Source organism: Lissotriton helveticus, chromosome 6 (genome assembly GCF_964261635.1).
Source record: "Lissotriton helveticus chromosome 6, aLisHel1.1, whole genome shotgun sequence".
NCBI lineage: Eukaryota > Metazoa > Chordata > Amphibia > Caudata > Salamandridae > Lissotriton > Lissotriton helveticus.
Genome location: NC_136067.1, coordinates 784152658 through 784179871, shown reverse-complemented (window position 1 = coordinate 784179871; position 27214 = coordinate 784152658).

Sequence of the window (27214 nt, the reverse complement as noted above, 5' to 3'; positions counted from 1 at the left end):
CATCTGACTGCAGCAGAACCTCCTCTTACCATGTTTTCTGTCTGGATTGTTGGACATAGTTACATCTACTGGGCTCAAAGGTATGCTGAGAACAGAAATTTACCTAACCTCAATTTACAAGATGTGGAAATTAAGTGGTTTGGCCACAGAGGATTAAAATGTCACCAAGTGATACCATTGGTGAAAACCTTTATGCATTTGCCTAAACCTGACCTGTTAATTGTGCACTGTGGAGGAAATGACTTGGGCACTTTGACTGGTGTAGGTCTGGAAATGCTTTTAAAGGACACCTTTGAGCAATTGATGGCACTTTTTCCTCAAACTGCCTTGGTATATTCAAATATATGCCAAAGACAGAAATGGAGGTGGTCGAACCAATTTTGTCCACAAATTGAGAAGTCGAGGAAGCATGTAAACAAATCTGTTTCAGCTTACATGAGAGACCATGGAATGGGCTCCATGTACAACAATAACTTGCGTTACTACATGCAAGATATCTACAGAGGAGATGGAGTTCACTTCTCAGATGAGGGCAACAGAGTTTTCATTTTGAATTTAAGACTGTGCATTGGTACCTACTTATAAGTACCTAAATGTACCATAAACCCAAAAGCTCTTCTCAGAGCTACCCTACATCTGATCACTCACAATTATTATTTTACTCTAACTTTTTTCACAAATTTTCAACAAAGTACGCTTCCCGGGGCGCTACCCGGTACGCTGACCGGAAGCTAACCTCGTGAAATTTTTAAAAAAAATGTTTTTTTTTCGCACATATGGGCCTCCTCAGCCACCCTCAGAAAACCTAGGGGGTCAAGATAAGTCTACCGCGCCCCCCTTCTACCCATTCTGAACATTAGTTGCCCTCCATCTTGTATCTTAATTCGACCGAAACACAAAATGGTGGACTCCTGTAACGCTTCAGGTTCGCGTACCGGGGCGCTCGCCAGTTCGCGTACCGGGGCGCGCCCCGGAAAGCGCTCCATCAAAAAAGGTGGGAAAGTAATTTACAGAAAAACGACTGGAGACACTTTCACCAAATATAGATTAGCTCATACTACATACCAATCCCTATCATTTTCACAAATTTGATTGAAATTCCATTTAGCCATTTAGCCTGTAGACCTCTCTAAATACCGTGAGGTAAATTACTTCACAAAACACATCTGAAGTGTTGGAATTGACAACCAATGAAAATGTTACTTTCATTTTCTACTTTTTTTACCTGACATTTGATTGGTTATATACCTGAATATATATAAAGGAAGAGAAGGAAACACAGCCATTTTGACTACTACTTCCTGGTGTACATTTCAATTGGATTTTCACTAATCACTTCAACTTCTTTCTAAAGGTAAGTTGTTATTTTAAAAACTGAAGTATATTGTGCACTATCAGTTAATATGGTAAACTTTTTCTGATAGTTATATACTATCCCTCTGTAGTAGTTATAGATTTAGATAGACTTCTCTGTTATAGTTATGGATGGAGTTAGGTTTCTCTTGTATAATTATGAATTTACTTACGTTAAATCACATACACTTTTTTATATTCCTACTTCCACTCTGATACTATACACTGCCCAAAGATAAATTCACTGATAAAAACTGCCTATCTAAAATTAATCCCAACAGTGCCCTATCTCTACTAATATATATTTTTTTATCCAAATTTCAGGCAACATGGAAGGCGAACAGAAAGTTTCATTTCAAATTGTCCTGCAAGAGAGCAGCCAAGAATTAATTGATCCAAATTATATAGAATTTATGGATGAAACTTGGGACCAAGAACTACTGCAATGTGTGCAAGCAGTAGATGACCTCCTTCAAAATGAGGACATTTTACACACTCAGAGATTACAAGCTATGTTCAATGAAAATGACGACATTTCAGACAGTGAAATGTTAGAAATGTTATTAAATTTTGAAACACAATCACATTAATAAATAATTACTTAAAAAATAAAGAAATTAAAAAATAATCAACAAAACCAACAATCAATTAACATACAGTATTTTAAAAGGCTATCATTCTTTTTTCCTTATAGTACGCTCCCCAGAACGCTTCCCGATTCGCGGACCGGGCGCTCCCCACGCAAAAAAACAAAAAACATTTTTTTGCACTGCGGGGCCCTTTTAAAGCCTCCACATCAAACCTAGGGGGTCAGGGAGGATCTACTATGCCCCCTTATGGTCATTTCCCCCTTTGTTTTGGCCTCCTCTTGTCACTCGATCCTACCGAGAGACAAGATGGCGACCGCTCCGGACTGTTTAGAATGTTGACAGACACCGGAGAGCCAATCAGCTTCGCTACGCGAAGTTCCGTTACGCGTCAGGTACGCGAACCGGAGCGCTGCCCGGAGCGCGCTTACAGATATATATCTTTTTTTTAACGTTAATTTCTCAAAATCCACTGGAGCACATATATTGAGACCTAGCAAAGGCACATCGGGCTAACAGTCCCTACAATTTTGCCAAGTTTCGTGCAAATCCATTCAGCCGTTCGTCCTAAAAGTGAGGCCAACCGCCCTATGGAAATTAACATGGGAAAAACACGTTTTGGGACCTCCTTTTTTCTCGGCCACCCCTTGACGAACCCCCCCCAAATTTACAGGGGCTGCTCAGAAACAAAATGTTCCATTTTCCTGAAAATTTCAGCCAATTCCGTCCACAAACGCCAAAGTTATTAGACATAGAATTTTCAAAAATCCCATAGGGAAAAAATCCTAACTATATATACCTACTGGCGACCGCCAGTAGGTAAAATATATATATATATATATATATATATATATATATATATATATATATATATATATGTACTTGGATAGTTTTAGATAAGTCAGCATTTCTGTAGGAAATGCCTTTTTTGTGTTGCTAAAAACTTGCATTTCCCAAAAAGTGTTCTTTTTTGCCTAGTTTGTGCATGGAAAGTTGTGGTGCGATTTGTCAAGAAGAGACAAAGAAAAAAGGGTTTCCCAAAACGCAATTTCCGCATGCATTTTCCATAGACTTTTTAAGAAGCTCTACAGCAAAACTGCTAAAGGAAATTAAACCACATTTGACAGAAAGCTAAATCTTGGTTCACCGACTGTGCTTTTGTGATCTGGTGTAAAAATATTTGTATATCTGAACAGTTGGGCACACAAGAGGTTTTCAAGAGGCTCCTGGGAGCATCAATTTAAAAATGGAGTGATCTAATTGGCCTAGGGAGCTAGAGCCGTGGGAATGTGCTCTCTGATTGTCTCCCACCTACATCGGAAAAATGTTGCTGGAAACCATGTCAGGACTCAGGCACTTAGGGCAATATCTGCAAAGAAGAGGAATAGTGATTTCCAAGCAGCGATTTTGTCCGAACCACTATTTTGAAATCGCTAAACCTTATGTATGAAACTTATTGTTTCAAAGTTGAAATTCCTAGTCAGTCACAAATTGAACTACATCATGAATATTAATGAGGTAGGTCGCAGTTTGAACCCTAGTAGGAATCGCAGCCTTCACAGGGATGGTGCCCTGCTGAGGTCAGCAGACCACCATGTCTGTGATTACCTTCAAATAATGGTCTTTTTGTTGTAGAAATGCACCATATGGGGACCCCTTCCAATTTGAGAATGCATACCACCAACTTTGAGACAGTGGTAAAGTGCGAATGTTTTTCAACTACATTTTGGTCGCAAACCATTCATACATACTAATGCAATTCGGCATTTGGAAGGGACGTCCTAAACATGCCCCTTCAAAATACTGAATCGCAAACTCCAAACTGTGATAACAACTTGGGCTTTGTAAATTCCAAAAAGCTTTCTTCCAGTAACAAAGGGGCCAATTCGGCAAATCGGCCCGTTTGCGATCGGAAAAATGCTTCATATGAACTTGTAGGAAACAATTATATAAGAGTGCAGAGTAGGGATACTCTACATATCTAGGCCCCATGGGGGATACTGAGAGGGACCCCCTCTCGGGCCAAAATAAAAAACTGTGGTTTTTGCAGCAATCCTATGGGACTCTCGCAGGATCGCAGTAAAAAAAAAAACAGGTGGCCCGGGTCGGAGATGTTTAATAAAGGAGATGGGAAGCACCGCCCTCTCCCAGAACTATTTTCGTACATTGGGAATCGTCCCTGGGGCCCAATTTAATAATTTTGGGGAGGGAGGTGCACAACCCACTTCCTAAGTCATTTTAAGCCCCAAAAATACCACCCCCCTGGGCTCAATTTAATATCTATGGGGAGGGCGATGCACAGCCCCCCACCCCAAGCCTATTTTGGCCCAGTGGACACCTTCCACTAGGGCCCAATTTCTTAATAATGGGGAGGGGGGCCGCAGCCGCTGTTCCTGAGCCATTATCGGCCTGATCCCCCAGGGCCAAAATTCATTAGCATGGGGCAGGGGCTTGTGCCTCCACTCACCGAGCCGTGTTCAGCCCCACGGGCCCAATCCCTGGGGCAAAAATATTGGCCATGGGAACCCATCCTCCAGGGACTCTTTCAATATTGAAAAGGAGGTGAGCTGTGCAGCCCCCACCCTGAGCCTTTAATGTCCCCAGAAACCCTATCTCTCAGGTCCAGCTCACATACTGGGTTACGGGGGGTCCACCCCAGGGACACAGTCATTTTCCTGCCCGCATGGGCAGGGAAACTTGTGTTTGCTCCCACCTGGCGTGAGCATTTTCAAATCTCCTGCGAAATGGAAGCAAACATAAAGTCTGCTTCCAGCGGGTAGGAGCTTTAAAAAGGCTCCTGTCAGGTGGGAGTAGACTTGAAATCTCTTTCCCTGCCCTTACCGATACAGATTGCTCCCAAACGGTGGAAGCTGCAGAAATAGTTGCTCCCTCTGGGACTGTGGGCCACCCACAACATGCTGTTTGTGGAAGTCAAGGTGGGCCCCCTCCCCTTTAAAAAAGATATGGACTGTGGTATAATTAGGCTCAGAGATGGGGCCACATGCCCTCTCCCTTTGTTAATTACCCATCCCCAGTGATGTGGGTCCCTTAGGCCTCATAGGCTTGGAGGATAGGGGGCCACATGGACCCCTCCCCATTATAATATAATGCAGTTCCAGAGGATGGGTTCTCCAGAGCTTCTTCTGAGCTTTATAATGCTCAGGGATGGCGTCTATGGTACCCCCCTCCTCTTTTAAAAAATTGGACGGCCCTGGGAATCGGTTCCCCTGGGCCAAAGTAGGGTCAGGGAGGGGGGCTGCTTGCCCACCCTCCAATTATATACTATAGATGACCCCGGGGTGGGGGCCCAGGGCCTAAAAAGGCCCAGTAAGGAGAGCTGCATGGCCCTCCTCCCCTTTAAAAAAAAGTAACTCCCCAGGTAACAAAGTCTCTGGGGCCGAATAGGGCTCAGGGCGATGGTCAGTAAAACCGAATGTTAAAGTGATGTTATAGTTAGGTGAACCTGCCAGGGACAACATTAAAATTCTGAACTATAAAAACATAAATTCAGCAGTTATAGTTAGCAGAGCTACCTACAATGTGTGCCCCTGTCATGCTCTGCTTAAGACCTCACACATTAAATCACTCAAGACATATTGTATGGCACCATTTATTATATCACTGATAACATCTCAAATGACACAATTGGCAACATCACTGATGACATCATTGATGACATCATCCAATGAGTGTGTTTGTCTGTTTTATAATTTACATAGTGGTGGATAACTACCATATTACTTTTCTACCTAATTTTCTATTGCCAGTTTCCAGCTAATGGGTTAAGAGTTTAAAAAATGTGTATGCCCCAAATGCATCGTAGGTATGTCTGTTATGTTATGTTACATTGATTTGTATAGCGCCCTAATTACCAGAGAGAGCATCCAGGCACTTGGGCAAGGTATGTAGGTGTGTGGTCCCAAGGTGCCTAAATGAAGAGCCAGGTCTTCAGCTTCTTACGGAACTCATGGAGTGAAGAGGAGGCTCTGATATGTTGAGGGAGAACGACCCATGTCTTGGATGCAATATTGGAGAAGGAGTACCCTCCAGATTTGCGTTTGCAGATGCAAGAAGTGCAGAGCTATTGAATATGTTATAAATCTTCATATTGAAAAGTAACTCAATGTCACCTGACTGCATTTTCCACACAGTTTTTTTGGTACTGCGGAAAAAGTTTTCAACAGGGCAAAGATTCTATGTGCTAAATTCCATGGGCCAGATGTATGACCCTGTTTGCGACCTGTTTGCGCATGCAAAAACCTACAGGGCCATATACAAACCCTATTTAGCGAGTCGCAATTTATTTGCGACTTTCTAAATAGGATATGCCAGTCACAATAAGGAAGGGGAGTACCAAGGGCGTCCTTTCCTAATTGCGACTCTCAACCCCATGTATGAATGTTTTGCGACTGCAATTGTGATCGCAAAGCACTCACAATTTACCGCCCTCTTCAAGAGGGTAGTAATGCAGTTGAAATTGGAAGGGATCCCCAGGGGACCGCTACCCCTTTGCAAATGCAGGGGAAAATATATTTTAGGAGCAGGCAGTGGTCCCAGGGACCACTGCATGCCCTTAAAAAATTTAAAGAACACTTTTTTTTAAATGCTGCCCATTTTCCTTTAAGGAAAACGAGCTGCATTCCGAAAAAAAAACCCTCTTTATTTGAAAGCAGACCCAGGCATGGAGGTCTGCTGAGCTCAGCAGGCCACCATATCTGGCAGGGCCAGCCCTTCTCAATGGGGTTGCATGCCTCATCAATATTGATGAGGCATGCAATTTGCGACCCCATTGTGATTCGCTAACATGGCAATTTGCGACTTGCAAATTACAACTTGCAATCAAGCGCAATTTGCAAGTCGCAAATTGTAATAGTTGTACATCTGGCCCTATGTAGATATAGGAGCATTAAATTATTAGATGGCATCATCTCACTGTGATAATTTCAACATAACATAGAATACTGTTTGCACAAGTACTAACCTACCCATGTGCGCTTGTTTGGCTTTAGAAGATAGACAATCTTTAAAGTTTTCGCCACAGTATGTTATGTTCTAACAATTTATGTAGCGCACTAATACCCTTAGGTGTCTAGGCGCTTATGGCCTGATGCTGTAAGAGGGAAGGTAATTTTTAAAAAGCCAAGTTTTAAGGTGTTTCCTAAATTCAAACAGGGATGAAATCTTTCTGAGAGAGGGTGGAAGAGAGTTCCATATCCTGATAGTACTATGTCTGATACTCCTCCCCCAGTTCGTCTTTTGACTCTGGAGGTGGGCATTAGGAAAGCATTGGCCGACCGTAGTGATCTGCTAGGAGAGTACCAGCTAAAAGCATGGCAAATAAATTGTAGGCCTTCTTTGTGAAGTGCCATGTGTGTGATACAAAGTGCCTTCATTTTCACGCACTGGGCGACTGGAAGCCAAGTATGAAGGTTACAGGTAGTGTGATCTTCACCACCTTGAGACCTTGACTATTTTAAGTGAATAGTCTCTCTTTGGACAAGTTTTGCATAATAGATAATTTTTAATACTGTGTGGTGTGCTGCTCAAGAGAGTTTCACTGTTTGCAAACACTTTTTACAGTACCCACTTTTCTACTGATATCCACTTCAGTTCTCACTGTAGGTTTGGAGACTGTAAGGAGTTTGATACAAATGAAGACATTCCATAGTAGGGCATAAGTTATGTAACAGGACTTGAGCATCTAGAGGAACTTGGCTTTCTCTGAACAGTTGTATAAAGATTGAACACAGTGTGCAGTAGTACCCTTTTATCTGTGGTTGTTAGTCAACGTGAACTCGACTACGCCTGAAGTGTATGGTACAGGGTCAATGTTGCTCATAACAGAACCTTGTTTTACCTATATGGATTGTACATATGATAGCATTAATGCTGCTTTCTATGATTCTAAGCTGTTTTGCACTTCTTTTCATAGCGCTAATGCCATACAAGTTTATAGAGCAATGTGGATAAAAGAAGTTTGGATGATATCATCAGTGATGTGATAAATGATGTAATTTTCGATGTCACCAGTGATTTAATAAATTATGTCATAGAACATGTCATGAGTGATGTAATATGTGAGGTCATAAGCAGTTACATGATGGGGAGCAAGTTATAGATACCTCTGGTAAATATAACTGGTAAATTTCTATGATTTTTTCGAGTTCAAAATATTAATGTTGTCTTTGACTTACAATAACATCACTTTAAACTTTGCTTTTTTCAGTGGGTTTTATTAAAAAAATGAATCTTTTTACCTATAACGATACTTTAATCTTTGGTTTTTTTCAAAGAATTTATATATTTTTTTACATGTAAAGTGATATCTTATTACTATACGTAAAGTCAATCCCCTGCCGTGCATGGCCTCTGGCCATGCTTGGCGGGAGCTTGGCCACAGGGCCTGGCCTGATGCCACGCCGTGGGGTGAACACCCCACTGGCAGTCAACCCTGCGCATAAGCCTTCGGCCATGCACAGCGGGGTGCTGGCCACTGGTCTTGCCCTGTCATCACAGTCTATAGCCAAACTACCAGCAGGCTGCCAACCCTTCCCACTTAGGGCCAAAAATACAAAAAGAACAGATGATGGACAGAAATCTGAATGAATCAAACACTCACCCAGAGTCACAGATCTGGGTGTAATTCACTCTATGAAAACAGCTGTGCATAGTGGGGTGTGAGGAGGGACTGCCCTCTCCACAAAGACCCTTCTCTTGGATGGTAGGATGTGGGAAGAGACTCATCTATCTGCTCATAGGCTTATAGTTCACTACCTTGGGCTATACCAGTTGTTGAAAGCCTTAAACCTGAGTTACAGGCCTGACCCTGAGAAGGCTTATAGCAAAGCAGAGGGCCTTTAATAACCAGTATAGCCTGAGGCAGAACAGCTTTAAGGCTATTAGAACATTCCACCCACGGATGGTGAAATGTTCTAAAGCAAAAAAGACATACAGAAACAAAAAACATTGGAAGTTTGGAGCACAAGGCTTATGCCATCTATCATAAGGCATGAAGCACTTCATTGTCTTCAAGGAGCTCCTAATATTCCAAGTTCTAATAGTATTTACATTTAAAATTACAAGTGATTTAAAAAAAAAACACTACTAAGTTTAGAGTTACGTTTTATTGAAATAAAGTAATTGGAGGGTATTGACCAGTAGACATGGTAACATCTAGTCACACAGAACGCAAACAACATAAACGTTTGTCCTTCTTTCAGCCAAAATAGGTGGTTCTGAAAAGAGCCATTTATTTTTGTATTCATAACCATTTTGTGGGTTTTTGGGTGTTTTTGTTTTTCAAACTGAAAACCAGAAGGAGAATTCAGAAAAATAAGGAATTCTGAACCAAGAGAAAAACTAAGACAAAAAAAGGTAATGCATAGGAGGGCATTTATGGCTCTGTGTCACCTTGTCACGGGTAGATTCACTTAGTTCTGCTGAGAATTATTTTTATATTAAAGGGGACGGAATAAGGCCTATTTAAATAGACTGGCTTGTCACAACCTCAGATGGTGCTGGTTCGCCTGTATCAACAGATATGGAGGCACCTGAGGAAGAATATAGATCTGCACGCCTCTGCATTTCAGCATGAGCTTAACATTGGGGATACATAGTCCTTAAGTGGTCCAACATCCCAGTTTCCCAGATACTATACAGTTTTTTATGCCCCTGCTAAATTCTTTATGGCATAGTTTGCACTTTGCGTGTTTTGCTGAGACTTTATTTCCCTTGGTGGCTTAACAGGTTAGGATAGTGGAACTTGTGCCTTGTCCTCAGTGTCTGATAAAGACATCTTTTGGTCTCTTCAAAGTTGTCCAGTAATTTCAGAGAAAATGCTTCCTGGGCTCAATAGATGTTTGCACATCAAATACCTAATCCCAAATTATAAAAGTGAGGGTGGTAATGCCCTTCAATAATGCATGGCATTAGTGTTAACCAATCAAATCTCATTTTATGGATGTGTATCTACTCTCACGGGTGTCTTGTGAGCTGTTTGCGAGATCGCACAGTCAAACTTCTTTTTATATTCCTCTATACACAACATTCATGTGTTGTATATGTGTTTTATACAAATGTTTAATAAGGGTGTTATGTAAGTGTCTATATTATATTTATTTTATTATAATATATATCTCCCATGAGAAGCTCATGAGAGTCAGGCACACAAGCCCCGTGTGTAGTCTGAGAGGGCAGAACTTCCTGTTATGCTTTTGTGGCATACTCTTAAGACTGTACATTGAAAATTGATTTGGCAGTACTGATCTTCAGAAAGAACACCTCTGCTTAGGAGCAAAGCTGGTGGCCGGAAAAACTCAGACCCACACCAATACCGACTGGCCAGTGACCAACGCCATGCCCGCAAAGTCAGCATAATTCTGGACATCCAACTGACCACGAAACAGCAAGTAAATGAAGTCACCTCTTCCTGCTTCCACACCCTCTGCATGCTCTCCAAATGTTTCTGATGGATCTAAGCAACCCCAAGAAAGATTGGCGTACAAGCCCTCATCACCAGCCAATATGATTATGGCAACACTCTCTACACTGGTATCTTCACCCAACTCAAGAGAAGACTCCAGGCAATACAGCAAATGACAGCCAGACTCATCGTGGACCTCCAGAAGTTTACCCACTTTCTCTCCTCACCTCAAAAATCTCCACTGTCCAACAGCCCAAAAAAGATGCCAGTTCAAGATACTCACACATGCTTACAAAGCCCTCCACAAATATGAACCTTCCTATATCAAACACCGGTTGAGCTCCCATCTTCTCTTGAGACACCTGCATTTCACTTAACTCTTCCTTGCAGATATCCCCTCATCCATCGCACCCACAGTGGGGGGCATGCATCCTCCTACATCACTGCCAAAGCCTAAAACGACCCCCCCTACACCTTCACATGGCACCCTCCCTGGCAGTCTTCAGAAAGCAACTCAAGACTTGGCTTTTCGATGCAAACAGCAACCTCAGCGCCCAGATACACCTTGGGATGATAGTTCTGCATTTTAGAAATTATTGATTGATTTACAATACTTATAGTAATTTTGAAGGAACAGTGGGGCGGATTCACAGAACTAACTTACGACAAAATCCTAAACTTACTACTTTTGGTATTCACAGAAGGCATTTAGTAGTCTTAAGTTAGGATTTTGTCTTAAAATAAAATTTTGTCCTAAATTAGGATTTTGTCTTAAATTAAGATTTTGTCCTAAATTAGAATTTTGTCCTGAGTTAGGATTTTGCCTTAAATTAAACTTAAGACAAATTTAAGTTAACCTTAAGACAAAATCCTAATTTAAGGCAAAATCCTAATTTAAGGCAAAATCCTAATTTAGGACTAAATCCTACTTAAGACAAAATCCTACTTTAAGACAAAGTCCTCACTTAAGACAAAATCCTAACTTAAGACAAAATCCTAATTTAAGACTACTAAATGCGTTCTGTGAATACCAAAAGTAGTAAGTTTAGGATTTTGTAATAAGTTAGTTCTGTGAATCGGGCCCGCTAATCCTACAGGTTATCTGTAAAAGACAACAAATAACTATACATGGCAACATCACAAATCTAAAATATTTTTCCCAAATTTTTGCGATCCTGTGAGACACCTGCAAACTACTTGTGAGAGGTCCAGGAGAGTAAAGACAAACTCATCAATGAGATTATCTTTGGTTAACATCAATGTCATTAATTATTAAAAAAAAATCCACCTTTTTTGCCTCATTGGTGTTTTGGCTTTTGATATAGGCAGTCTTAGCCAAAATCATAGGCTTTGCAGCTACGGCATTTTGGGAAACAATTAATAAATGTCTTTGTCAAACCCTGATGAGCAAGCACCAACAGTTTCACCTTCTCAAGCCGCTCAACCTGCAACAAAATCTCTTGTGTAGCAAAGTTTGGCTACAACACCAGGAGGGAAAATAGGCATCTGACCAGTGTGTTACTTATAAAATTTTCCAAAAAGAATTCAGCAGAGGGACAAGGAAGAAGTATAGCATGGGCCTTACTGACATGAAGAGGCATTTAAAATTGATGCTTTGGCACAGAATTGCCCATGCTGAGATGGCTTGCTCTGCTGAAATGGTCAGCACCTAAGGAGCTTCTAAATCCTTCAATCCACCCCAAGTACTGTTCAGTCAGGTTGATACCAATCCAGCCTATTTAAATAAGGCTCTCTTTTGATGCTCAAGCAAGCAAATCATTTTTGAAGTTAGTACAACTGCCCAGGATGAGCTTACACAGGAACATAAATACCCCCCAGGCATTCATCTTTTTCACATGATTGTTCTCCCAGCTATTGTTTCCGGGCTTTTTTGAAAAGGAAAGTTCTCTGTATTTTTCCTAAATTTCGACGATCCGTCAGGTTTTAGTTTTTATCCTTAAAATAAAAAAATACCAAAAACACAAAATATTTAGAAATTTCTAAAAAAGTCAAAAATATTTTCCAAAAGAAACAAACAAGCTTCTTTTACGAGCCACTCTATAATATCATTATTTACTGCATTTATATAATAACTTCCCCTTTAAAAAAAAAGGCTCTTTTGAGACTCTTGCGGGAGCTGGAAGCCTTAATCAACATGACTATTCTATGCAAATTCCACAACGTTTTCATCAGATTACACATTATACTATTTAGCATTATCTTGCTCTAAATATATAATAATATTTTCTTCAATTATTTCAATAGACGTTTTCTGTTTTAATTTCACTGCAAATACTTCACTATAGCAATTTGAACCTTGCCTTATCTATAGAGAGTTCCTCTAGGATCACAAATGTGCATAGTAGAAAAGTATGGGAAGATAATTCCTTTCTATTGAGATTCCTCCACAGGGTGAAATCTGTAAAAAATGTGTTGAGGAAATAGACTGACCTTTGCACTAAAATGTCTTTGTAAAATGACCCAACATAATACTAGGTTGCAGTTAGACACTAGTCTCACTAGTAGGAACTTTGGGCCAGATGTAGCAAAATCAGAAATACTGACTCTTAATTACCGAATTTTACCGATTCGGTAATTAAGAGTAGGTATTTCTAATGTAGGTACAAATTCGGTAAATTTTACCGATTCGCTAAAAATCGGTATTTACCGATTCGGTAAATACCGAATCGGTATTTGATATTGAATCCTATGGGCCTTGAAGCCCATAGGATTCAATATCAAATATCGATTCGGTATTTACCGAATCGGTAAATACCGAATTTTACAAGGGTGCAGGGGGTGTCACTTTGACACCCTCTGGCACCCCTGTTTTAGGCTTGTGTGCCATGTGGCACACATACATGCCCTAAGGGCATGTATGTGTGCCACATGACACAGGTGTACATGCACAGATGTGCATGTACACCTGAATCGGTATTTTACCATGCAATTGTATTGCATGGTAAAATACCGATTTTCAAAGCCCTGTGTCAATGTGAAACTTGGCACCTACATACCAAATATGCATTTTCGGTAATTTTACTGACCGGTATATTTACCGATTCGGTAAAATATACAGAATCGGTAATTTTACTGATTCTGTAATTTTACCGAATCGGTAAAATTACCGATTCGGTAAAATTACCGAAAATGCCTGTTTTTTTATCCCCCTACATCTCCATGGCCATTTACCGGTCGGTAACGGCCGAATTCGGCCGTTTCCGGCCGGTAAATGGCCAAAATCTCCCACCTACATCTGTTTCCTAGTCTTGTATGATGGGTGTCTCAGTCAGATTATGGAGCAAGACAGATAACTGTAGTGACTTTTCTCTTTATTAAGTTATGAACATGTTCATTAGAGGGAGACATCAATTTCCATCAATGCTAAGATTAAAATATAGAATAACACCTCTGCATAGTAGGGTATGACTAAAAACTGTAATCATCATTCAAATGTCTCAGGAGATTTTGACCTTCATATTACAGTGTTAAGACTCCTACACAGGATAAAACATTTGCATAGTAGAGTGTCAGGAACGTTCAGGCATGACGTGTCCTCCATCAGACTCAAAGAAAGGCTAATGAGAATAACTAAACTTAAAGCATGTAAAGGAGACAAAACTATGTTGTACAACAACAGATCAGTGCTATGACGTTGAATAGCAGGTCTTTTGTAAAATGCTGCACACTAATGCTGAAACAACTGTTCCATGTTGAAAAACATTGTGCTTAGAGCCGATGTGCATGAACTGCTTGTATACAGTGCACTATGGACCCATATCAATGTTATTTGCAGCATCATCGGGTCTTTAAAGAAAGCACATTAGAATAGTATTTTGTGCTTATCTTTCTGTTCACATTTGTTTTTCTTTGAGTTACAGCCAATGCGTGAACGTGCACATGTCACCTTCACTGTGATCCTATTTAAACGTCCACCGCCCACTGCGGATTATTGCCATTTGTTGGAAAGCTGTGGTCTGTGGTTCGGTAAGCTTGATGGGCGTGTTTGCTGGGAATGTTAATTGCTGAAGTTCTGCCGATGGACATCAAGAAGCAGGTAAGGGACTTCCGTTCTCACTTCCTGAGAGCTTGTCAAGCAACAGTAGAGTGGTGTGGAACCAGAGAAGGAGAAATCCGATGGTTTCAGTTTCTTCAGACATTGTTTACCCTGTGCAACATAGGATAGCACTGACAGATTCTTTCAAACAAAAGATGGAATATGTATGGAATGTGTTGCCTAAACAGGGGATCTTCAGAATATAATCTACTTGATCTATATACTCATGCAGGAATCTGTACTGGACGTTCACTATAAAGAACAACATTGGAAATCAATGCTTTTAACGTATTTTCCCATACTAGCATACCTCTAAAATACATAAACCACTTCTGAGAGACACATTCCACTCAGTAGTGCAAACTATCTCAATAACCACCTATAAACACAACAACAAACCACAGATAGATCAGATAAAGTTGAACAGGAACCACTGCTAATTTCTACATGCACTTAATTTTATAAAAATTATGAAATTTCAAAAGAAACAAACATAGTAAAATCAATACAAACAACAAAGACAAAAATTACCACTTAGGACAGCAATATTTCTTTAAAAGTTTCAAAATTAATTTCTTATCACTTTTTAAAATTTAAATACTAAAGATTTTGGCAATCACATTTTAACGGTTGGTTATTACCAGTACTCTCATGATAAGCACACATGTTTAAAACACTATATTATTTAAATATTTAGTCACAAACTCCAAACTTTAATTACACTATAATGTTTAAGTACCTGCAGAATGCAGCACACATAGAAAGAGCTAAAACAAGGAGAAATTAAAGTATTAGTCCTCATTGAGCCAATCTAACATCTGCTATTCAGTGGCATTAGTATTAGGCACTGCCTCAGATTTACAGATCCTAATAAACCTGGGGCAGCGTCAAAAAGCAATGGATGTTGTGGTGGCACGCCCACAGCAACACACATTGCATGTCCTTTTCATGCAGATACCTGCCAGAAAGGGGACGATATTTACAAAGCGGTGTTAAGCCATGCACAGTGGCTTAACCCTGCTTTGTACCGCTTTGTAAATACGGAGCAGGGCATTGCACCACCAGAACATTGGAAAAAGCGTTTCTCCGATAGCACAATGCACTTGTCAATATGCCCCTAGATTTAATAAGACCTACATATGTATAAAGAAAGAAAATACAGTGCAATGTGGACAGTGTAACATTTTTGCTGACAAAGTTCTGATTTTACAATGTTTGTTTCCACACACTGGGGAGGAGTCATGGGTAGATGCTGATGGACCTGCTAATTTTTTTAGGGTCTCCTCCAGATGTTTGCCTACTGTTGCTGAACCTGATTTTGTTGGAATTAGGACTCTGTGCCCTTTACCACTGCTAATCAGTGCTAAAAAGCTTGCGATCACTCCCTAAAACTTGATACAAATTGTCCTATACCTGGTTGTCACATTTAATTTATTTGTAAGTTCCTTCTATATGATACTAGATGTACTTAGGGCCTAAAAATTAAATTCTACTAGTGGTCCTGCAGCACAAATTGTGCTACCCACTAAAGTAGCATTTTAAAACATCTCAGGTCTGCCACTGAAGCCTATAGTGTAGTTTTGAACTGTTATTTATATCTGGAAAAATACAACTTTTGCCAAGCCAAAATCTTCTTTTTGAATAATTATAAGTCACTCCTAGGGTAGGTCCTAAAGGCCCATAGGACAGGATGCAAATTATTTACACAGTAGATGTGGGGTTAAGTCCTGGTTGTGAAAAACTCCTAAAGTCATTTTTCACTACTGTAAGACATATTTCTCCGATAGCTTAATACTGGGTTACCTAATTTCAAATAATAGGGCTAACTTTCGATTGGGAGTAGATAGAGATATGTTGTTTACAATCAAATTAATTGTAGTTTTAAATCCTCTTTAATAGTGTAGTCAGAATGTAGATTGCAATTTTAAAAATGTTCACTTTGCCACTGGATTCAATCTAGTCTGGCTGATGAGGGGTGTTAACCCAAAATCGGTCCCAGGATGCTTGTTTCCGGTCCAGGGAAGACCAGGCTTGGCAGTTTGGGCTGGACTGTTCCCATGAGGCACATGGTCAAGACTGATTTGCATATAGCTGGGTTTGAACTTGAGTGGCTAACTGAGCTAAAGCACATTTATGGATTCAACCCAGATCTGTGACTGGGGTGAGTGCCTGAAAAGTTTCAGCGCTTCGTCCAACATCTTGTTTTGCTTTGTCCGCACTAAGTTGGTAGGGAATACCCAGACGTGGGTCCTTTGCTCAGTTTGCCACTGGATTCAAACTAGCCTGGATGATGAGGGGAGTTACCCCGAAACCAGTCCCAGGATGCTTGTTTCCGGTCCAGGGATGACTTGGCTTGACAATTCGGGCTGGACTGTTCCCATGAGGCACAGGGTCAAAACTAATTTGCATATAGCTGGGTCTGAACTGGGGTGGCAAAGTGAGCTAAAGAACGATGATGGATTCAACCCAGATCTGTGATTGGGGGTGAGTTTCCGAAAAGTTTCAGTGCTTCCTCCATCATTTCCTTGTGCATTTACCTAACCAAAGGGTTCTGAGGACTTCTGGGAGTTACCAACTGCCTGGGCTTGTAAATTAATGCATATTGGGCCCAGACAGTGATCAATGGGTTCTGGGTGCTGCTGGGAAAGGGCCTTCCTGTCAGGATGACTGAGGCGGAGCCATACCCTGCCCCACTTACACTCCAAAGGGCTTTGTCGCCGGCACACACAAAGGAAGCTGACACCTGGCCTGTCCTGCCTTTTGCCACCCCAGACTGGTAGGAGCCTTGATAGGGAAAGGACTTTCCAGAACCTGATATGGGGGTAGGACAGGGAGTGCCCCACACAAAAGGCTGGCACCAGCTATAAATATTCGACCTCCACAGCCACTCATCAGAACACTGGTAGACATTCAGAAGGTTCAGATAAAAGGCTGTCCTGCTGCCAAAACACTGTCTGAAGAAATAATTTCAGACCTTCTAGCCTTGATCCTAGCTACTTAGAATGTGTCCTATGATCAGTTGGCTGACCTGCTTTGTGAACTACATGAATCAACAAGCTTCAAAGACCTCTCCGCAAAAGCCTAGCTGGTTAGCTGAAACTTGACCTGCCTGGATCTGCCTGAGTCCTGCTGCTTGCCTCTGCTGGAGTGAGTCCTGATCCCTAAGAGGAGCCCCTAGGTCCTGGACCCTTGGTTGGCATCAGTGGAAGCTCCTCCAAGAAGAAAAGGTGAACATTCTGAAATCTGGGCTCCTCGTGAGTGAGAGTGTTCGTGTTGAAACTCTGTCCACAGTGATGACCGCGAATGTGATGCTCGTGTGAGACCTGCTCTTCGCACTCACAGCGACAACCAGCAACGCAATACCTGAACTTTGTGCTACAGCAATGACAGCCTGAGATGACTGCCAATGCAAAGCTCCACCGACAACCAGATTTTGTGCTACAGGAATGACCGTTTGGTGTGGTTTTAGGTGCTAATTTTATCCAACCTTTTTAACACTAAATATATCTGGCTCTGCTGATTGGATTTTTTTTCTGGTATCATTTTATTTATTAGACTTTGCTCTGTTTCTATTAATTGTATTGAGATTTTTTGTGTTGTGCTTTCACTTTATTGCTCTTTGTGTGCTGCATATATACTTTACACATTGCCTCTGAGTTAGGCCTACCTGCTTCTGTGCCAAGTTAACCGAGGATAAAGCACTGGTCCATTTAGTCACTTTTGTGGTTCACCCTGAAAAGGATTGTAGTTGTTACCTGAGTAGGGCTGCCACTTCTCTTAACCAATAACTCAATTTCTTACAGATGCTTGCATCAACAGTGAGGTGTCTGGGGCCATTGGAAGAGTTTTTTTCCTGTTTGAATGACTTATTTCTTGCAATCTGTGAGGCTGTAAAAACGTTTTATCGCAGGTGAGTTTTGCTGTACTGTGGTAACAAGCTCAAATTCTGCCTTTGCCCTGTGGTAATAAATGTGCGTACGTGGCTTTATTAGTACATTGCGTTAAATACTGTGTTATTGGGTCATTGTACTTCCATCTCAGTACATCACAGCAAGATGCTCTTGATGTGCTCTAAAGGACTCTACATTCTGGATTACTACTTCGGTTTTGTGGCTACACATGTTATCCAAGCATGTCTTGATGGGAGGCCTTTTTCTGTCATCACTCTGCAGCTTTTGAACAATCTGGATGTTATACCTAAAAAGTTCCGTGTGACCTTGAAATTGCCTTAATTGTATTAGTTGCAGTCTTTAGAGTTAATATAGTCACCTCATCATCTGCCATTCATTTCAACAAAAAATGCATGGGTGAATGTTTTACTCTACAAATAGGAAACTCAATCGCAAAGGGTTTTCCATGTTATGCATAATCCTTCATTATTTCTGAAACTCATGACCTATCAGCCCATTCCTTTCATTTGACCCCTTTACAGTGTATTTAGCAGAAGGACGCGCTGGGCGCATCATTGTGTACTTTTTCTTATTTACTCAGTAATTGAATTCCTATAGTCTGTGCAAGTTCACTTTATTAAATCACAATTCACAACCTTTAAATAGAGCTGAATTATATTAGTAGAATGTGATCATTTTGTTTACCGTAGCAAGTCTATGCTGCTCTATCAAATAAGGCAAAGCTTTTGAATGATCCCTGTGCAGAGGTGGTTTCAAAGATGAGAATTTCATGGCAGACTCTATCAAATCCAGCAAACCACTTTTTTATTGCAAGTTGATCACTATATTATAATAGGTGTATCTTCCTCTAACACATTTTATTAGATGTCACTATTGTTATCTGTATAGATAGGAAGCAAGTGAACAACTATACAATAATGTTTTTCATGAACCTCATACTTTATCCCTCAAATTCATCTGCTCCTTAAGTCACTTGGCTCACGTGTTGCTCACCCTCAACTAGCAGTAACATATTTGCATTTCGCTTTACTCCTCAAATGCCAGTTAAATCCCATCTCGACCATCCTGGGCTCAATCCCTAATTTACAGTTCATCTTCTGCTACATGTGCCTTCGGTAAAGAAAGTGAGGCAAGGAAACTGCGAAGCCTCCAATATTGGTGTCCATCTTAGTACATTGAGGTAAGCTGACCTTGAAACAATCGCATTTCCCCTTCAGACACTTCAATATGATTGTTGATTAATATGGAAGCTCCCTCCTCTACCCCAGCTGGGAGACCATGGGCCCGATTCACAGAACTAATCTGAGACAAAATCCTAAACTTACTACTTTTGGTATTCACAGAAGGCACTTACTACTTTTGGTATTCACTGAATGCACCTACTACTTTTGGTTAAACGTACTACTTTTGGTATTCGCAGAAGGCATTTAGTAGTAGTAAAATTAGTTTACTACTACTAAATGCCATCTGTGAATACCAAAAGAAGTAGGTTTAACCAACAGTAGTAAGTTTAACCAAAAGTAGTAAGTTTAACCAAAAGTAGTAAGTGCATTCTGTGACTAGCAAAAATAGTAAGTTTAAGATTTTGTCTCAGATTGGTTCGTTGAATTGGACCCAGTGTTATTAGTATTTTTGCATATATAAATGCAAAACAATTGTGATCAAATACATTGAGTCAAGAGATAAGAGATTAAGAGATCACTGACTGCATCAGATGTATGTAGTCTTGGGGCACAGTCTCTTTATAAAATAGACTATTCTAGTGTTATTGGAATTAAACTGTAAATAATCTTTTGTTCAGAACTTGGGTTCAACCTCTAGCTCAGAGGCCCCCACACAGGATGTATACAAATGATTGCTAAAATACAATGTGCTGAAATCAACAGGTCTTTCAACTTAGCTTCCTCAATGAAACATTTCCTCCCTTGACTTTTGAGCTGCTTGCTATCACAAGTTGCATTATGAGACCAGTCAAACAAATCATCAATTCACTCTGGTCACTTTTGTGTACATGCTCATTAGGGTGCAAACTATGGAGGGAGAACATTCTTTATGTCCATGGCTCACCATCAATTCTGTGCACCTGAAGCAGACATGGAATTGTGTGCCCATTTGTAGATGTGCAGGGGAAACCATGTCTAAGAAAGTCCTAGTAGCTGTCTGAAACTGTTTATTTGTCTTGCATTTCTAACAGACCAAACAAATCTTTAACGAGGGGTCAGGGATCCCCTCCATGGGTGGGTGATGTTTACATATGCATAGGCACCTGCCTGTGAGGGGATATTTGGGAGATTCATTAGACCTCTGGAATTCTCTTGCAAATAACACTTTTGGTGGTGCACTGTGTTCCACCTCTTATCCTCATAAGTTGTAAAGAATAAACGCTTCTTTTCTCCTACAAGTTACATTTTTTTTAATGTTACCATCAATTTTAAGTATTGTAATCTAAAGCTCAGGGAAAAGGTATGGGTAAGTGAGCAATGGGCATTCAGTTCTATACTCCTAGTCAAATACAAGAATTAGCCATTTCTAAAAGAATCCAAGCAACTATAATCAATGGTCCTTCTTTGGTACTATAAGTTTTCAATGGATCCTGGTCTAGAAAGATTGTGCAAAAGAGAATGTCCACTTTGTTTTAGTATTTCACCTAGTTTAAATGATACATTTAGTTTCAGTTGAAGCTCCCAAAGCTATTGTCTGTTCATCCAGTATGGCTCCACGTGAACATAAATGTTATTAAGCACACAATTATTGTGTCTGGCTACAAGTAAATTCCTTTGTCCAAGTTATTTTTTAAGGACTATATCCTCCAAAAATTCAGACACCTTAGACAAGAAACAAATACTTGTATCAAATTCCTACTTTGAGCTGAAACTACATTTTTGATTCAAACTCTCAATCTCATGAAATTAGCTAGATTCTTCTTTATAACTTATGTACTGGAATACCGGTTTATCCTGACTTTTCGGGAAAACAAAGTTTATAAGAGGACTGGATCAACTAACATAGAAGCAGAGGTGATTAAGGGCCAGATTGTGATCTTGGCAGATGGGTTACTCTGTCACAACGGTGAAGGATATACTGTCAACCGAAATATAAAACCCATTAAACCCTGCGTGATTTATATTTCTGTGAATGAGATATCCGTCACAGCTGTGACAGAGTAACCCATCTACCACGATCTAAATAAGGCACTAAGGGCTAGATGTAGGTAATCACAAATTACAGATTCTTAAATACAGAATTTTACCGATTCGGTATTTAAGAATCGGTAATTGTGATGTGGGAAATAATTCGGTAAATTTTACAGATTCTGTTAGATTCCTTATTACCGAATCGGTAATACCGATTTGGTAATAAGGAATCACCTTCCCATTCATTCCCAAGGGCCTGGAGGCCCAAAGGAATGAATGGGAAGCCCTTCACTGTTACCGATTCGGTAAATACCGAATCGGTAATAGGCGGAGCATATTCAAGGGTAGCAGGGTGTCACATTGACACCCTGTTGCACCCCTGAATGGTTCATGTGTGCACATGTGGCGCACATACATGCCCTAAGGGCATGTATGTCTGCCACATGGCACTTTTAAAAAAGCACATAATTGCTTTTTAAAAGGTATTCGGTATTTACCATCAACTTGTAGTTTGTGGTAAATAACGACTCTTTAAACCAAAAATGCACTCACTTGAGTGCTCCCTACATAGGATTTAAGGATTCGGTAATTTACCGGAATCGGTATTTTACCGATTCCTTAATTTCAGGAAATGGTAAATTACCGAATCCTTAAATCCAGCCTCCTACATCGCAAAGGGCTAAATACCGCTCGATAGCAGCAAATTTACCGATTTTCGGCCGTTACCGACCGGTATTAGCCCACCTACATCTAGCCCTAAATCTTGTAAACCATCTTTCAGTTGGGGATAGCTCTCCACCCTTGTGGGGTATGTATTAAATTCTACCCTGACATCCTTGAAATAATTCATCTGCACTACTTTCAACACTTGTCATACATCATGAATAACAGATTAATAACAGATTTTAAATTTGAATGCTTAACTGTGCAGTAACATAAGCATGCTCCCGCAGGCTAGTCTAAAACAGAGAAAAGAACAGTTTTTATTTCAGCAAGCTTTCTAATTAGTTGTTTTACAACTACAAATGTCAATAATTTAGTATTCATAGGAGCAAATGCTCTCGAGCAAATACTTTATATGTATTTTTTCTTTCGGTGCCAGTTTTTCCTAAGAGTCTTATTGCACTTATTGAGAAAGGAAAAGTTTACTTTTGCATCAGCAGAGAGGAAGGAAAATAATAACTTGCCTTATCAAAAAGCACAAGAAATGAAATGAAATGAAATGAAAAAGAGATTTATAAAGCACAAGTCAATTACCCGAAGGTGTCAAGACCTCAAGACAGACAGACATCATTAGATCTTGACATATGGATAGAGGTTAAACAAGCTCAGTTAGACCATCGTATAAATTCATTGTTTGTTTTAATCAATTGTGGATTCAGAGCCATTGAAAACAATGTATGTTTTTACCCATCAACGTATTGAGCTTTTGTTATGTTATGTTATGTTATGGTATGGAAGCCCATTAGCCTGTCTCCAGTTGCGGCCACAGTTCCTCTTATCATCAGGTCCAGGACCGCAGGAACCAGCCTGCTTTGTGGCTCCACGTGTCACCAGTAGCACCTGGAGGCGCTAGAAAAGCAGGCTCCCGCAGCGCGGGAAGCCCATTTGCGTGTCTCCAGTTGTGGCCACAGTTCCTCGCATCATCAGGGCCAACACCGCAGGAACCAACCTGCTTTGCAGCCCAATGTGTCACCAATAGCGCCAGGAGGCGCTAGAAAAGCCGTTGTGGACTATCGGAGTGCAGGAAGTCCTTTTGCCTGTCTCCAGTTGCGGCCACAGTTCCTCCCTTCATCAGGGCCAGGACTGCAGAATCCAGCCTGCTTTGCGGCCCCACGTGTCCCCAGTAGCTCCAGGAGGCACTAGAAAAGCTGTTGCAGGCTCCCACAGCATGGGTCGTGCGCGGGCAGCACCCGGTCGGAGCCGAGGCCAAGGGCAGGCCCACCCTTGGCCGTCATTGCCAGAAAGAGGCAGGGCTGGGCCACCCCTCTTCCATTTGAATTCCGGATTGACATTGTTGGACATCACCTGCGGCACTGGACTAGGGACTAAAGTAAGTAAATAATTACTTACTTTCCAGCAAGCTGGGCCAACTAACTTGACAGGTGTTGGGAGTGATACAGCCTGCCTAATGAACTAAGCCAGAACTACTGTACTCTGTGTATGTTTGATGACAAGGAGATTGGTACTTGTGTATTTATTCCACTGACAGTCTACACTTGTATGATCATTGGCGTGTTGGCGTATTGTTCCACCTCAGCCCTTGTAGAACCCTGTAGAGCCTGTGCCAGTAACTAAGTGTAAGTGCAACCTCTAGGGAATAACAATCTACCATTCCAAAAATATCCTCCTGTGTGTACCCTCACGTCATGGAATATTGCGGGGTTGAAGGCGAAAAAAGATGACGAGCGTTGGGTAGCGATAATAAAGGTGGGTCATATCATCGCACTGCAAGAAACTTGGGGTATGTCAGATTCCTTTGTTATGGATGGTTATGCTAAATTGTTTTAATCTGCATCTCCCTCAGCTATAGGTCAAGCAAAGGGTGAACTGCTCACTTTAATATCGCTCAAACTGTCATGTACTAGTAAGGGTTTGCCTAGCTCTTCTCCACACCTGTTAGCAGTTGAATTAACTTTTCCGAGCAGCACAACTTTGGTGATTGTAAATGTTTATAATTCTTTTCGTAGGGAAAATGATAGTGATCATTTAATTGCTCTCAACATTTTTTATAGAGGACCTTGCAAGGGACAGACACACCCCCTATAAAATAATCATAATGGGGGATTTTAATATACTCCGTTGCCTCTTAAAATGTTTTTCTGAGAGGAGGACATTTAACAACTTACTCCTCATGGCCCATTTTGAACATTCCACTGAAGGTGCCCAGCTAGAAAGCCTATTTGCTAGTAATAATTTACACTGCTTAGAGTCTATGGATGATGCAGAGATAATGCCTTCCGGGAGCTGCTCAACTATAGACTATATCGCGAAATCTCCCCCACTACTCCAAAATATAAGGGAAGTGAGAACGCCTGGACTGGCTTCTGTGACCACAACCAGATTATTGTAGAATCTTAGGCTTTAATGGTTTTTCGGGGTGTCGAGTTAAGAGCCCTTGCAAATGGGGATTTTCAGCCTATGGATCAGGACCGTAAAATAAGATGGGGGAAAATTGTCCCTGAGCTCTTTTTAGCCAAGTTATATACTGAGGGCAAATAAGATATTGAGCAGTGCCTCAACTTACATAATGAACCCAAGGAAGTCCTAGAGGCATTTGATAAATTGACAAAGCTGATTTAAAAAAATTAACTGGTAAAAGGAACTTAGCGAGCCCAAACGAGGTTAAATGATTCAATGCCGATTGTTCAAAAAATCACAAAGCCCTTATGGCTGCATTAAAAAGTACACCTGGGAACCCTGAATTGATAAAAACCCAAAGGAAAACATACAATAAGGCTTTAAAACTAAGGAAGTATGCTCTAAGGGAACAGGCATGGGAGGACCTGACTCAGGCTAGTTCCCATGCCGATAGTGCTAAATTCTGGAAGGCAGTTAATAGTCCCTTTTTTAAGAACCATAAAATGACTAGTACAGAGTGCATAATTCCTGCTGAGCGGTGGGTTAGTCACTTTGAGCAGATTTATGCAGAGGTGGCTAAAGAACATACAGACTCCTTCTGGGCACCTAGTACTCAACCACTTTCATTAGGGTTTGGGGTAAATGAGGTACAGAAAGTGATTGAGGATATGACCGCATGGAAAGCTCCAGGTCCTGATGAGATACATGTGGACCTTTATAAATCAGATTCTGGTACTTGGGTAACATTTTTAGCTGCAGTGTTTAATGCCGCTACATTGGTAGGTTCACCTCACTCATGGTCAACTGCGGTGATCTTGCTCATTCATGAAAAGGGTGCCAGGGATGATCCAGCCTGTTACTGCCCAATTTATTTATTATACTCTGCAGCAAAAATAATGGGCAAGGTAATCCTCGATCGACTAAGTATTTGGTTACAAGCAAATGATGTGTTATCTGAATTGCAATTTGGCTTTTGAAAATGTAGAGGTACAGTGGAACAATGTATGAATTTACTCATGATAACTAACAAGTACACCCTAGCTAAGAAAGGCCACATGTTCCTGGTTTTCATGGACTTAACGTCCACTTTCAATAGGGTGAATAGATCTAAATGATGGAAATTGCTTCTAGAAATGGGGATAGATACAAATTTAGTATGTTTTTTGAACTGTTCCCATCTTTACCTAACTGCCTCCGCCAGATATAATGAATATGGCTCCTTAACAAAAGTTTGGAAAGTAAAAAAAGAAGTGAGGCAGGGATGCATTCTCTCACAGGTTTTATTAACTCTTTATATAAACAAGTTAGGGGCAGTGTTATCTGATGCAAACTTAGACATCCCGAGAGTAGGCTCTAAACTAATTCCAGCCCTTTGATATGCAGATGATGCAGTTTTACTCGCCAGGACTCCGATTGCTCTGAAACATTTAATTAATACTTTCATTGATTTTATGGCAGCTCTTGACCTTTCAGTCAATTTTACTAAATCGAATATAATGTCAACTGGTAAGCTATAGCGGGAGAAAAAAAACTCACATGTAAAGATGGGGTGCTGTCCAATGTAGTAACCTACCCATATTTGGGTGTACTATTTGATGGAAATGGTACGTGGGTGGCAGAGCGTGCGCTTAAGAAAAATATTTTAGCAAGAGTCGCAAGAGCGACATTGGATTTTGCCAGAAGATTAGGGAGCAAACCCATGCTACCACTATTGAAGATTTATAACGAGAAATTCATTTCAATGACAGTGTAGGGAAGTGTGGTATGGGGATACAAGGACTGTACTGAAATACAAGAGGGTGAGAATAAACACCTAAGAAAACTTTTAGCTGCTACCTCAAGCATACCAGCTTTTATGGGGCACGAGGAATTAGGACAGGGCTATATCACAGATAACATTGTGGCGGCCCTCTTGATATGGTGGCTAAAAATATGGTCCAGACCTGAGCCCAACCTAAATCAAACCATTTTAGAAGACTGCATGAAGCTGGATAGAGCTGCAGATATTACCTGGTTAAGTTATGTTTCTCCGCAACTTTCATCCCTAGGGAGTCCGGAGCTATTTGATCAACAAGGAAAGTTGTACCCTGATGAGATGAAAGCTATAAAAACTCAATTCTTAACTTGGAGATATCTGGAAAGGGAATCCAATGAACTTAAGAAAACTACATGCAGACACTTTAGTATTATAAGTCCAGAGGTTTAGATCAACCTTTTTGGTCTTTTAATAATAAGTTGCATTATCGTTTTATTTTATCTAGATTTAGATTTAATTGTACTCATTGGTCCCTTACTGTTCATAAAGGTTTTCTCAAAGATAGAAGCCTTGTTCATATGATAACTTTTCTGACCAAGATTTGCTGCATTTTGTGTGATTTTTATCCTGCTCCGCGACCAAAATAAATTTGATCTCTTTTAAGAAATTGCTATTTTGCACAAGTGAGACCAGCCCTGATTTATCTTCAATCGCTACCTTCCCCACTGATTTGTTATGGGGTAGCGAGCTTCTTATCAGGGGTAATACGCAGCAGGAAAAATATGGATTGTCCATAGTACTGACTTGGGTTTTATTGGTTTGATCTGGAAATGTCAATCCTTTTCACTCTGATGAATTTTATCTGTGTTCCCAATCACATCTGTACTGTAGTTCTAAAATTAATATGTATGAG